The sequence below is a fragment of the Chelon labrosus genome, assembly GCF_963514085.1.
Source record: "Chelon labrosus genome assembly, chromosome: 9".
Classification (NCBI taxonomy): domain Eukaryota; kingdom Metazoa; phylum Chordata; class Actinopteri; order Mugiliformes; family Mugilidae; genus Chelon; species Chelon labrosus.
The window spans coordinates 4,447,905-4,460,620 of record NC_140359.1 but is presented as its reverse complement, the minus strand read 5'-3'; the positions used below and the strand labels follow the sequence as shown (position 1 = coordinate 4,460,620).

The 12,716-nt window shown below is 42.8% G+C and overlaps 1 protein-coding gene across 2 annotated transcripts in view; it reads right to left on the bottom strand.

The window, feature by feature from the left end:
• tncb (tenascin Cb) overlaps positions 1-8,178 on the bottom strand; it is a 43,684-nt gene extending 35,506 nt beyond the window's left edge. For both annotated transcript variants that reach the window (XM_084551559.1, XM_084551558.1), the window contains exon 1: positions 7,966-8,178. The gene's annotated coding sequence lies outside the window, so the exon portion shown is untranslated. The remainder of the gene's footprint in view (positions 1-7,965) is intronic.
• Between the last annotated feature and the right edge of the window lie 4,538 nt (positions 8,179-12,716).

Sequence of the window (12,716 nt, the reverse complement as noted above, 5' to 3'; positions counted from 1 at the left end):
ACTGGAGAACTGACTTCAGGAGGGAGGAAATGGAAACAAAAAGCAGATAAAAGAAACAGCCACAATTAGAGCAATCTCTCATTGCTGCCTCTAAAGATGCGTGGACTGACCATGCTGGAAATCATTCCTGGAGGATGGACTGTAAAAGTCAGCCATGGTAGAGAAGGCAAAGGAAGCAAGGGGAATGGATAGTATTGAAAATGTGCAACAACTCCAGGTAGACATGTTTTTTGTTACCCTTGGTTCTTTGGTCCATGGTGATGTGAAGCAGACAAGACTGACACTCAAAAGTAAGAAAGAGTTTACATTTTCAACCCACAGAAGCTTCTGTGTAATGCAAAAACCATTGCACCACCAACCAGATGAAGATCAGATCAGTAGCTCTCAACGTGTTTTCCAGCATGTCCCTCAATGTTGCATGTATTCCCTGTTTCCCTGCTGTCTAAATCTAGAATCATAATCCTTGTGTAAACCAGGAGAATGTATTTATTTCACACAAAGGAAGACCAGAAGGACCATAAATAACTCCTTGTTGGATGATGACATAGTCCTCCTACAGTGTTCTTCCTCCCATCACAAGTTCTACTTTGTGTAGGTTTAAAGCTTGATGTGCAGACTTTCCGTCTTCTTCCTGCAGACACCACACACAGAAGTCAGAAGGTTCAAACGCAGCCAGGCGCCCATGCTAAGTCGGACGAGAAAATGTTCGCTCTGCAAGCATTCAGTGGCGTTATCAGTGCAATCCTTCTGAGGAGAAAATGTAATTTGCTTTGGCACAAAATAAAAGCAAGCGTTATCAGCCCATGTCATGTGTGGTAGGTGTTTTAAAAAGGAGCCCAACATGGTAGCTCAGTCAATACTTTTTAGGGAAGGGAACTGACTGAGTGGATAAGGCAGGCGCATGAGCTGACAACACAGCCTCTGTCTGATAGCTCGACAACAAACAAAGTGAATAATGAGGCAGTGTGCCCCACTTGGTGTGTAAAAAAATTGTAAATATTCAATGACTACAACTACAACTCAAGTCCCAGGACTGCATGTTAAACAGGTCTGATAGGATGCACATGCTCTCTTTTCATTTCTGAGGAATTTATCAAGCCTGTCTAGCTTTGTAGGTCACCCATGACAAAAACTCAGCTTGTCTTTTCTGGTATAATTTCAAATCTGGGTCGCTGCTATAATGACTGAATGGGTGTTTTTTTGTCTGGGGCTCTTTTCACCTTGACATACTGTGACACTATAAGAGGGGAAATGACCAGGAAATGGACCAAAGTCACGGACGCCAACTGCCATGTCAGGCATGATCAAATAACCATTTCTTTTCTAATCCCACCTATAAAATGTGAAAGTGCCATTTCAAATCCAGAAGAGCCACCATCTGCTGATGAACATATTTTTCACAATAAACTTGACTTGAGCGTGAAAAAAAAAAAAAAAAAAAGTCTCCCACTGAGCCAGAGCAGGTGAATATTGATTTGACTCCTGTATATCCACCAAGGTCGTGGGCAGAGAGATAACAAGTTGCTGAGGACAGCACTACAGCCGTGAGTTATAATCATCAAACACAGAAATGAATTTCCGGGAAGAAGCATGCTGTGGCTTGAGTCGACTGCTCGATGCACGATCAATGGCTGTTGCTGCTTCTCAGAAAAGGTTTTTCAAATTTTATCACCTCACGCTCTGGAAGACACACGCTGTCTTTCTCTTTACGTCTTTTCATGACTGATGGTGCCAATGCTGTTGTGCTGAACTACACAAAACCCCAGAGGACAGAATAAAGAAATAAACTGCTTGCATAATGGCTGAAGAGATGTAGCGGCAGAAGACAAGACCGAAAAGCAATCAGTTTTGGCTCATTTCATTGTGCGTGTCTGGGATGAGGAGTTGGGAAGGGGAGGGCTGACATGAGGACACAGCTAATTGGCTAAAGACAGGCTTTCTCTCAGCCTGCTCCTTTGGAAAGACTTCCAGTTTCTGTCTTTGTCTGACAGATACATATTTCAGAGGGAAGTTAGGTTCAGAAGGTCAGCACACGCGTCACAGACCAACGTGAATGTCTATAGAAAATCTCAGCTTCCAAGTCTTTTCTGAGCAAATGGTACCAACTTCACAGATTATTTGACTGTCATGTTTTTATTTATAGAACTCCTGCAGTGAAGCTATGTCTGCAAATATGATATTTTTAGATTAACAATGGATATGTGTAATGTGAAGGAGATTGTTTGCACCCATGAAGAAATATCATTCAACTGTGGGGATCTACAGAGTTATACCATCTTTCAACACGTTGTTTCTACTTTACTGACAGACTTTACAGACAAAATACAGAAATAGAATTTAGCACCTGAAGGGAAGGATAGCTTGCTGATTCACTTGCTCAAAAACACGTTGGTCTGTCTCTGTAATCTGAATATGTTTGGACTGTTAGTTGGACAAAACAGAAGGAGTCATTCACTATTTTCTGATATGCTATGAAGTAACACGTATGAAGTAATTAAGCATGTTCTTTAAGTGTTATTTCCTCAGAACCAGAGGGGGAATGGGTTGAATCAGAATGACATTAACTGGATTTGAAAAGCCCTATTTTAAGAAAGTGACTTGATTTTGAATTTTTCAAAGTGCCTGCTCATACTTTTCTCTCTACTCACTTAAGAGTAAAATTATTCTGAGTGAGATCTTGATGACAGTCAATATACATCAGCCTCTGCCCAGCTCTTTCCCTCTGAGGAATAAAATCTTTCTGTTCCTTCTCTCAGCAAACAAATCTGACTGAAGACTCTGGCATGAAATCAATGAAGCATATCAATAATTCCATTACAAATCTAAACCATTACTTCTATATGGTAAAAAATAATACTAATAATAATAATTTGACATGCTAAACAGGAACGGAATGGGGAATGATGCTGTTTTTGATGGATGAAACGAGGACTCGTTTCATCAAACTGAGACTGCTGTCATTGGCTCTCCGCTGTGACCCCATTGGATCTGATGACACAGATAGCGGGGGAGTGGTGGGGGTTAGTGTGTTCCTAGCTGATAAGGTGGACGGGGGGAGGCTGGATCTGAGATACCAGCAGAAACACTTATCTGTGTACTCGGAGAGAGTGCTCCGCCAGCGCTGAACACTATCACGTTAGCACGAACTGCCAGAGTGAATTGGAACCATGGTGGACACATCCGACTGATACCGCCTCAAAAAAGTGTATTTCTTCGACCAAAACCAATTTCTGACTTTGACGCAAAGATACGGAACGAGGGCGTTCAGAGGGTCCGTTGCAAAGAATACTGTCAAATCCCAATCTCTCAAATCTTTTCTTTGTGACTTGACTCGTGGCTCGCCTCAAGGCCCATCAATATTCTTTATGGCTCTTCCCCCGCGGTGCCTCCGTCTTGCGCTGCTGTTCTCGCTGGTTCCAGATGGAGAGGTTGGATGCTAGTCATTGTTCATGAGCTTTTTAACATGCTGGTTGCTGCTGACCTACTGTTTATTAGCCTAACCCCTGTGTGGTGTGGAGGGTTGGCAGTCTCATGTGCAGCCTTTACAGCACATCCACCTGCTGTTTTCTCCAGACACATGTAATTGCGTAGCGCTCCGTTCTACCTACTTCCTCTCCTCAGCTTTCACACTGCACTGCAATTACTATAAAAATCTGACTTGTACCTGGCTGCAGCGTGCGTTGTAATGTTACACAGAGGTATTGATGTCAACTTCTGGGACTTGTCTAAACTTACCATGTAACTAACACCTCCCCTCTCAGATAATCAGCTGCAAGATGAGAGCTCGAGCTTCTGAGTCTTTGAACATAGTCTGAGGTCAGCAAATTATTACAATTAAGGGTCAGTTCTTAGCCTATTTCTTTAGAGGGGCAATGTTACAGTGTTACATTGGAAAACGGACAAGTTTTTTCATTTATTTTGATTAATTTAAGAATAAAACTGATGCATAGACTGATTGTCTAAGGACTGTATCTAAGAGCAGAATTTAACACAGTTAAAGTCATTACATCTTTGAAGAATATACTACCATAGATGCTTTTGCTGTGTCACGCTGGGATTTCGTGTAATCATGAAAGTGAAACTTCAGCTATGAAAAGGGAAAATGCTTTTTTTCTACCAGTGGTGTAGTCACTACCAGACAGTGCACTTGCTTGAGATGAGCAGCAGACATAACATAGAGGAGTATGGAAATTCATCAAGAATGAAACAGTTGACCTAGAGACTGCCTGACGCTACAGACAAACTTACTTAGTGACACAGATCTTGTTTTTTATGCACCAAAATGAATCATTTTTAATTTAGAGAACAGAAATCTTCTCTTTTTATGTGAAATATTGTGGATGATTCAGTTGCAGAGTGACTAGAATGTTAAATTTAGACATTGCTGAGTAAAGGCATTTTCAGGGCCTTTCAAAGGCTGCATGTTTTAGCACTTTGCACTGGAGGTTTATTGGTTACTTCCATTCAAATGCAATGGAAAGGATTTTTTTTCTCCACTAGAAATGGAAGCAAGCATGTTGGCTGTGATACCCGGACATCTGTTTGTCCTTGTCTGTGATGAAAGCCTTAAGCGTGTTGCGTGTCCAAATTGGGAGTGCCTTCCATTCATACACTTGTATGAGCCTAATGACCCCGGTCCCCGGGGTCGGCTCTTCATTGGCTTCCCCATTTTTTACCGTTTTCCCCAATTTAAATTGTCTGCCCCTCTCAAATGGGCCTCTATCTTGTTCCAAGAACATTATGGCTCATGCATTCCAATGTGCGAGGTCACTGGTGGAGGCAAAGTGTCAGAGCGCAGTGTCTACCACATGTGAGTGTCTATTGGCTGCTTCAAATGGAGGGCCAGGCAATACAAAGGCATCCCGGATCCCACAGCTCCAAGACTTCCACTCCTTTCCCATTGCACATTAGCATCGGAGGAACATTAAAAACCATCTGCGATGGTTAAAACACTGGATGGCTTTGAGGGGGGTCTTTGGTTCTTTGGTAATGACTAATCAGACTGGGCTAAAGAGGGAGACAGGAAAAGGCTGTGATGACTTTTGTGGGGACTTACTATAAATTCAAAACCTTACAAATATTTATTTGAACACCAAACCAACGGAATAGAAGGCAAATTGCTATTAAGTGAACTAACTCAGTCAAGGATTTTGGATTCGAAAATAGAATTCATCCTTTGGTCTTTGATAAGTTTGTCCTGAGATGATTTCTTAGTTCACAAGTTAAGTATATGTTACTAAAAACGTATCAAAAGAAGATAATCCATGCGTGTGGTAGCAAATGTGATACTTTCATAAAGGTCGAAGACTGAGTGCTAAAATTCTGATGTTAGCATGCTAATATTGCATTGGACAAATTAAAAAAAAAATGAGACCTGCCAATAAATAACCAAATGTCATGGGATCATCAAAGTCAAAAGCGTTCATCCTCTTGGAACCATGAATCCCTTTACAAAAACAACTTCAGCTTCACTGTATACTGCATTCACATATCGAGAACCATCTGGACCACAGGTGGCCAATGCTGCATATACTGGGCTGCACAGTCCAGGTGAACCTATTCAAAGATGCCAACCACAATTTCAAGCGCCAGCGTGACATTTCACTAGAAACCAGCACCAACACTTCTGAAGAAGAGAGACAAAGGGACGAGCAGGAGAAGAGGCAGCGAAGAAAAAGCCTGGACCAGCCTGAATTAATGATGATGTTAGTCTAACCAAAACATCTCTCCTGAGTCCTACCCAGCGTGGGTCATCATGAATACCCACGATTATTGTTTGCTCTCAATCACCAGTGGAGGAGCTAAGTGGGGTTAAAGACAGTCACCCTCTCATAGAGGTTTGTATGGCTTGGAGCGTTGGGAGCTAACAGCTGTCTAAACAAAGGCCTGTTTCCCACTCATCTTTATGCCAAGTGTCACCATTAGCGGCTACTTATATGCACAGCCAAAGCATCATGAAACATTAATGCACGAACCCATGCTGCCACCTACGGACAGATAGACTCTTGTTAGTCAGAGATAGTCAGTGTATGAGCAGACTACATCAAAATTAAACCAAAACAGAGATAATTCCAAGGGATGTGGAAGACTGCAGTGAAACTGAAGTCACAGCAAGTGAAACGCAGCTGGGCTCCTTCACTGCGTCTGCATCTCCTCATCATACACAATTACCATCCAGCAGGCGCTGCCCTGGTATCCTGTGGGTCTCCTCCATCACAGCCCACCCTCACTTTACACACACCCACTTCCCTCTCCCGTTACCCCGTTCACCATCTCTCTAAGACACACATAGGAGTTCTAAGCCACCATAAGAACATAATTTTCCTCAAACAGCTTCAGGGGTATACAGTGTAAATCTGTGAAACCTGCAAAAAACCTTTCCTTGCCTAAAAGCTCCACCTTAAAGAAAGTCATCAGCTTTCAGTGCAGACAGCCACTGTGGTCTAAATACAGTTTTGGGTGCTAAAAACCTTGATGGAATGCAAATATTCCACATTTATTCTCTTAAAAAATAAATATGCACACAGTTTTGCTGCTGCAGTCTTACTTGGTTTGGTATGCCCATTGATTAAAGTCACTTATATTGACATTGCTTTGCAACTGATTCTCTTGCTGACTCAGTAATTAGTGACTTGTCTCTACTTATGCTACTGTTATACTATGTTTTAGCATTTGCAGCTGACAGCTGTGACCACAGAGCCCAGTGTTTAGCAAAAATGACACAAGGCTAGAATTAGGTCTTACATTTCTTTCTAGCAAAACTCAGCAAACAATAAAAATCCCGATTGGCATCAATCCAGAAATGGCATATCTGCTGTCAACACCCGTATCAATGAATGGTAGTTTATTTAAAGACTCTAACCCTGCAGATTGTCTGTTTATGTTTCTGCACTCTGCCCATGGGACACACATGACAAATAAATGAAGCAGACCTGGAGATAAGAGACGGGGAAGCACATGGAGATGAACAGTCAAAGATTGTGTGTGTGTGTGTGTCAGTGTGGCTGCCACTTTACAGCCAGCAGTGTGTATGCTTGAGATCTGGGAGAAGAACCAACCAGCAGCATCTAATGCAGAGCAGCTGTCTGTCTCCTGGGTTACACAAGCCTACTGTCTGCTGGCAGCCATAAAATGTACAGCTGGACCTACTCTGGCAAGCAGCGCTCACACACACACACGTATGCACACATTCGGACACACACATACTAACCCTACCCATCTCTACTCTGCTGTGCCATCAGACCACATCTCAGCCTAATGCAAGCAGAATAATTTAGCAGATCATCAAAGCCTTCCCTCTCTGAAGACATCACTCTTTTTACCTGTTCTGTGCTAATAAACCGAAAATCACCAGCAAAAGGGAAAAAACTTTTTTTTCACAATAAAACGTAATTGGCACCCAGGTGCTTGCAGTAAAGAGCAAAATTACGCCAGCCTCCGCAGTCTGGGGTTATAAAACATGTGGATAAAATATAGTGGCTGCTTGATGAATGGAAATTACCTTTTTATGGCTAACATTTTTCACAGAAGGTGAGAATATAACAATCAGCCTGGCCAGTAATCACCATAAAAAAACTGTCAGAGAAAATTAACTGAGCGCAAATGAAATTATTTGAGAAAGACTGATATGTGAGTTGATTTGAGCATTTCAGATATGAGAATTTTATAGCATTGTTCACATCAATACTCATCAGTAATCAACATAAAAGCTCCCAATTTAAATATTCATTAGTTACAGCTCTAAGGTGCTATTCATAAAATCTCTAAAACAGAAATAATTCCTCCTGAAAGTTTTAATATTGACTCATAAAGTGGGGACAAGCTGGGAGAAGGTGGCTGAAGTTATAAAGTTGTCAAGTTCTCCACTTTCATTTTCTAAATTGCCTCAATTAGATAAAGCAATCAGCCCATTCTCTGCTCCCATTCAAACACACCGGCTCCACGCAGGTAAGGAAGCTGACTTACCTTGCACACAATGCTCACAGCCTCTCCACTGATGAGAAAATCTAAGTAGAAGCAGTGTTGAAGGGAGCCTTATCAGGCAGCCCTGACAAATGTTCTCGCCGGTCTGTTCTCTCAGAGCACTGACAGCTCTGTCATCTTCCCTCTTCTCTCTGCTCTCTTTGAGTGTTTACTCGAGTCTACCTAGAGAGCTGGCTGATGTTGTGCAGCCAGTGAGGAGAGGGAGAGAGAGAGAGAGAGAGAGAGAGAGAGAGAGAGAGAGAGAGAGAGAGGGAGCGAGTGAGTGAAAGAGAGAATTCCCTTTCTCTTAAACAGTAGACCCTCTGCGGTCAGACTCCACTCCCACCTACTGCTCTCTTAAACGCCCCCACCACCACCACCACCCCACCCATTCACCCTCTCCACAGCATTGTGACTGAAAGCGGAGGAGCTGAAACGGGACGCCTCAAGGCTGGAAGGAGAGAGAGAGAGAGGAGTGTAAGAGAGGAAAATGGGGGGGTTGGGGGTGGATGAAGGGGGTGGGATGGTGGTGGTTGGACCATTAGCAGCAAATTGCAGCGGGCAAGCCAATGAAAAGCAAGATATGAGAGAACGCAGGGCCTGCATTAACATAGCGTTCAAGAACTTGAAAGCAGGGTGTGAACAAGGGGCACCGAAGGCTCCATCTGGGAGACCGATGGGGACCCAGACCCCAGCAAACACTGGATACACTAAAATGAAGTACTGGAGCAATACTGATAATGCAATATTGAAACAATATAAAAAGTTCAGAAATCTTTGATATGCTCAGTGGTGTAATTGTTAGGTTGTTTATGAGGTTCAAGGTGTATTTGCTCACTCCCAACCATGCAAATAAGTAGTAATTTGAACAACTGAAAAAAAGCCATGAATAGTATGAAAAACAAGGTAAATGTCTCGAGGAATTGAATGAGAGTACAAAAGTCTGATTATGAAATGCACTGACTCTCAGTGGAGATGTAATGTAACGCAGTTATAACAAGAGATTAAAAAATGGTTTTACTATAAGTGGCTATGCAATAAACTGCAATACTCTATACAGGTTTGCTATTTACAGGGACTGACATATAAGGTTAAGAATGGCATCATCAATGCAGCAAGCATCACAGAATCAGGTGTAAAGTGCACAGATGTATTTGTCCTTGTAATGTTGTGCTGTATTCAAGAATAAAGCTTGAATACAGCAGAAAATGACACAGTAAACTCACCAAACTTCAGGAAATATGTGGTTCTTGAAGCAGTGACTGCGTGCAGGGCTAGTCGGTTTATGCGGTGGATGGGAAGTTTGGGAAACTCGCGCCAATATTATGCACATGAGACATTGTCTAAAATGAAGTTATGCTGATGTTACAAATAACTAGACGAGAAGATTTTTCGGTGTCATAAATTGGGGTATTCTTCAGGTTCGAGGTAACTGAAATGTAGCATCACACTTTCCCTGCAGCAGATTATTTGTTGGAAGTGACCTTTTTGGGTTGGACCAAAATAACATTGTAATAGTTCCCTCCGCTACAAGACGATATGCAGCAAGATTATGTGTTACAAGATTACGGGGTGCTAAAGATGAGGCACAGCAAAATGATGCGCTGTAAGATGAGGTGCTACCTGATTACGTGCTAAAAGATGAGGCACTTTAAATCTGGCATCTGGCAAGTTGTGGAATGCTTTAGGTCTGGCATGGAAATGTCTTATCTCTGACATGATTCAAGTGTAGCATCATACTTTCCTTGCCACAGGTAATAAGAACAAAATACCATGATGATAGTTCCCTCCACTACAAGATGATTGCGATTTGTGAGATAAAATTACACCATAAATGACTGAAATACAATAAAAATTGAATTTGAAAATTTCACCCGAGTATCTTTGAGTTTGAGTTATATGCTAGACATTGCATGCTGGTTTGGTTGTCACTGACTTCTTTGTCATTGACTCATCCATTTTACTCCTCGGGTGACGGATGGAAACCCGACATGTTGGATCAAACAGTCTTCTAGGTAACCATCTCTTGATTTGAGTTTGTTGGCTGCAATTACCAGCCGTTCTGCACTCGGGAATTTCATGTAAACAGGCAGAACTCCCTCAAATAAACACAGGAACAAAGAGCTCAGGGTGATCGTGCACCACACAGCTCCGATCCAGCCCTTTTCTGTGCTGAGGGCTGGAAAGGAGCTTCAAACCAGAGAGAAAGGCACATCAAACGATCTTCCATGAGAGTCAGTGGGGAGGATGGTGTGGCATTCATTAAGTCAGAATATGACCCCTCAGACGGATCATACGTGCCTTTGCTGGTGGTGATGGGTTAGGGTTAGGGGTTCTTTTTTTGCTTGATGTGTCATAGAACAGCTTCTCAGTAAAAGTGGATTTTCTTGAAAAAACTCCGAAAGGCATTAATGATGCGAGTCCAGGGACACAAGTCATTTTGAAGCTGAATAAATATATCCTTCTCTAAGTTATGTGAAGCAGCCTTTGGGGAAATATGTTTTTTAAACCTCAAATGCCCCACATGTTGATAAAGATTGGTGATATGTGAGTGAAGATCCATACCAAACATCGGAGGGGAGTGTGTACTGAGTGAAGCTTTTCTCAGCAGGGGAAATGATCCTCATCTTGTTGCTGAGAGCCGGTAGCCAGTCAGGCAGAAAAGATCCTCTCTAATCCTATATACAGCACAATGGCACATGTGTAGCACAGCTATCGGGTGATAAAAAGCAAATTCAATGACTTGAGGGGCCCTAAATTCATTTTCATCCCTGCTCCCCAGGGAGATGGAGGAAATCTATACAGTCCGGGGGAAAAGATCTTTTTTTAATGACTTCTGGCTGTAATGATATCATTTAGATGAGATGATAGGTTGAAAGCTTGGCTATGTATAGCACCTGTTTTAAATGACTGTAAATGTAGAATCCCTGCGTCTCTCCATCTGTTCCTGTTCTCACCTTCCTGTCGCACTCTCTCTTTCTCTCTCCTTCCTGCGTAGCCTCGCCAGGCTTCGCAGAGAATTGCTGTGGGAGTTCTCCACCTCCCTGTTTGCGAAGGCGTACCTGTTCACCGACTTTCGGAGCAAGTGAACTGAGCGGGTTTGATTTCCCAGATGACACCCCGTACGTGCATCCTCGCCTGTCATCCAATTTCTGCCGCTCCGGAACCAGACGTCTGCTTGAGGGAGCCCATTTTATTTCCATTAGAGCACAACGATGTTCAGTTTTATCGACTGTCATTTAACATATACGCAGATGAAAAAAAAAACGCTACAATAACATGCCAAGGAAAAGAGAGAAAACAGCAAACTGCGCTGATTGTTACAGCGCTGGTTCTGCACAAGGCTGGAGACATCAGCGGGGACTGAAAAGAGACAGGCTATTTACAAAAACTGGTTCCTGCTACATAACGGATTTAAAATGAAATTTGTGAGCTTCAAAGTGCAACAAAATCAATTATGAAACCAAACACAGCAAATTAGTTGTGGAGGTGGTATTCAGTGCATCTCACTGCTAGAAAAGTGAGGCAAAGGTTGCCTAGAGCACTTATAATAAGGTCTTCTTGCCACTGCATAATTGGTGGTGTCTAAGTTGAAGGAAGGGAAAGGGACTCTGTGGGAAGTGAGACACATTCTGTCAATGACAGTGAGACCTAATTATATTATGCAGCCCCTGCAGCCATGGTGGATGTCAAAGCGGGCAGCAATAAGGTAGTCGATGGGGAAGACACGCCACTCGCCATGGGTGTGTGAGAGCTTTCCAGGTGACCTGGAAAGACCTGTTTACCTCATTAAAAATAAATCACAAGGTAATAAGGACCCCGCTCCCAATCCTCCCTCCCAATGTCTGTCCTTCATCCATTATGCAGCATTGGAGGTGGGACGGTGTGGGTTAAGTCCTCAGGGAGGGTCACTTGGACGGAGACCCAGTCTTCCTCCTCCTCCTCAAGCTACTGAAACCCCTCTGTAACACAATAATGAGGCAATAACACAGTGATGGGGAGTATAATGTTGGTGATGATCACTGAGGTAGGGAGTCCAACTAGAGGCAGCCATCCGCCATAAGCCTGTGGCCACTATAAGTTAAACAAGGGAGAAACTGCCTATTAGCAGTGATACATAATTCATAACCCGGGGAGTAGATGCGCCCCGATAGCTTTCATGAGACATGGAGATGCAGAGAAACCGAGTGTTTGTGTTTTGCGTTTCTGTCGCTGTTTGTAGAGCCAGCTGCTATATTTGTAATAGAAATTGCCCAGTCTGAGAGGGATTGTAGGTTCGAGGAAAACAGCGGAAAAGTGGATATCTGAAGGTCACCGTGTCTGACTGGAAAAAACGCTATTGGAATGAGATGTTCAATAATTAAGGGAATGCTATTTGATAGCTTTTTTAAGAGCGTGATCAGTGAGATTCCAGGCGGTTCCAAGGGTTAGCGATCCCTGGAACATGCCACATGCTGAAGTGTGTTTGAGCAAGACACTGAACCCCCAGTTGCTCCCTGTGTGTGGCACTGGAATGTGAATGTGTGTGTGCTTGTGTGAGCGAATGGGTAGATGTGTCACTGTGACTGGAAAGTGCTTTGAGTACCAATAGATAGAAAAGCGCTATATAAAAACAAGACCCTCCACCATCCAGTATTTCTAGATTAACACTGCAAAGAATAAATTAGTTGTGTGTGAAAATGTAACTTGTATTGAACCCTCAGCTTTACAAAGCTCCTAATTATATTTGCCCCTGTCTCACTGCTCCTCGCATT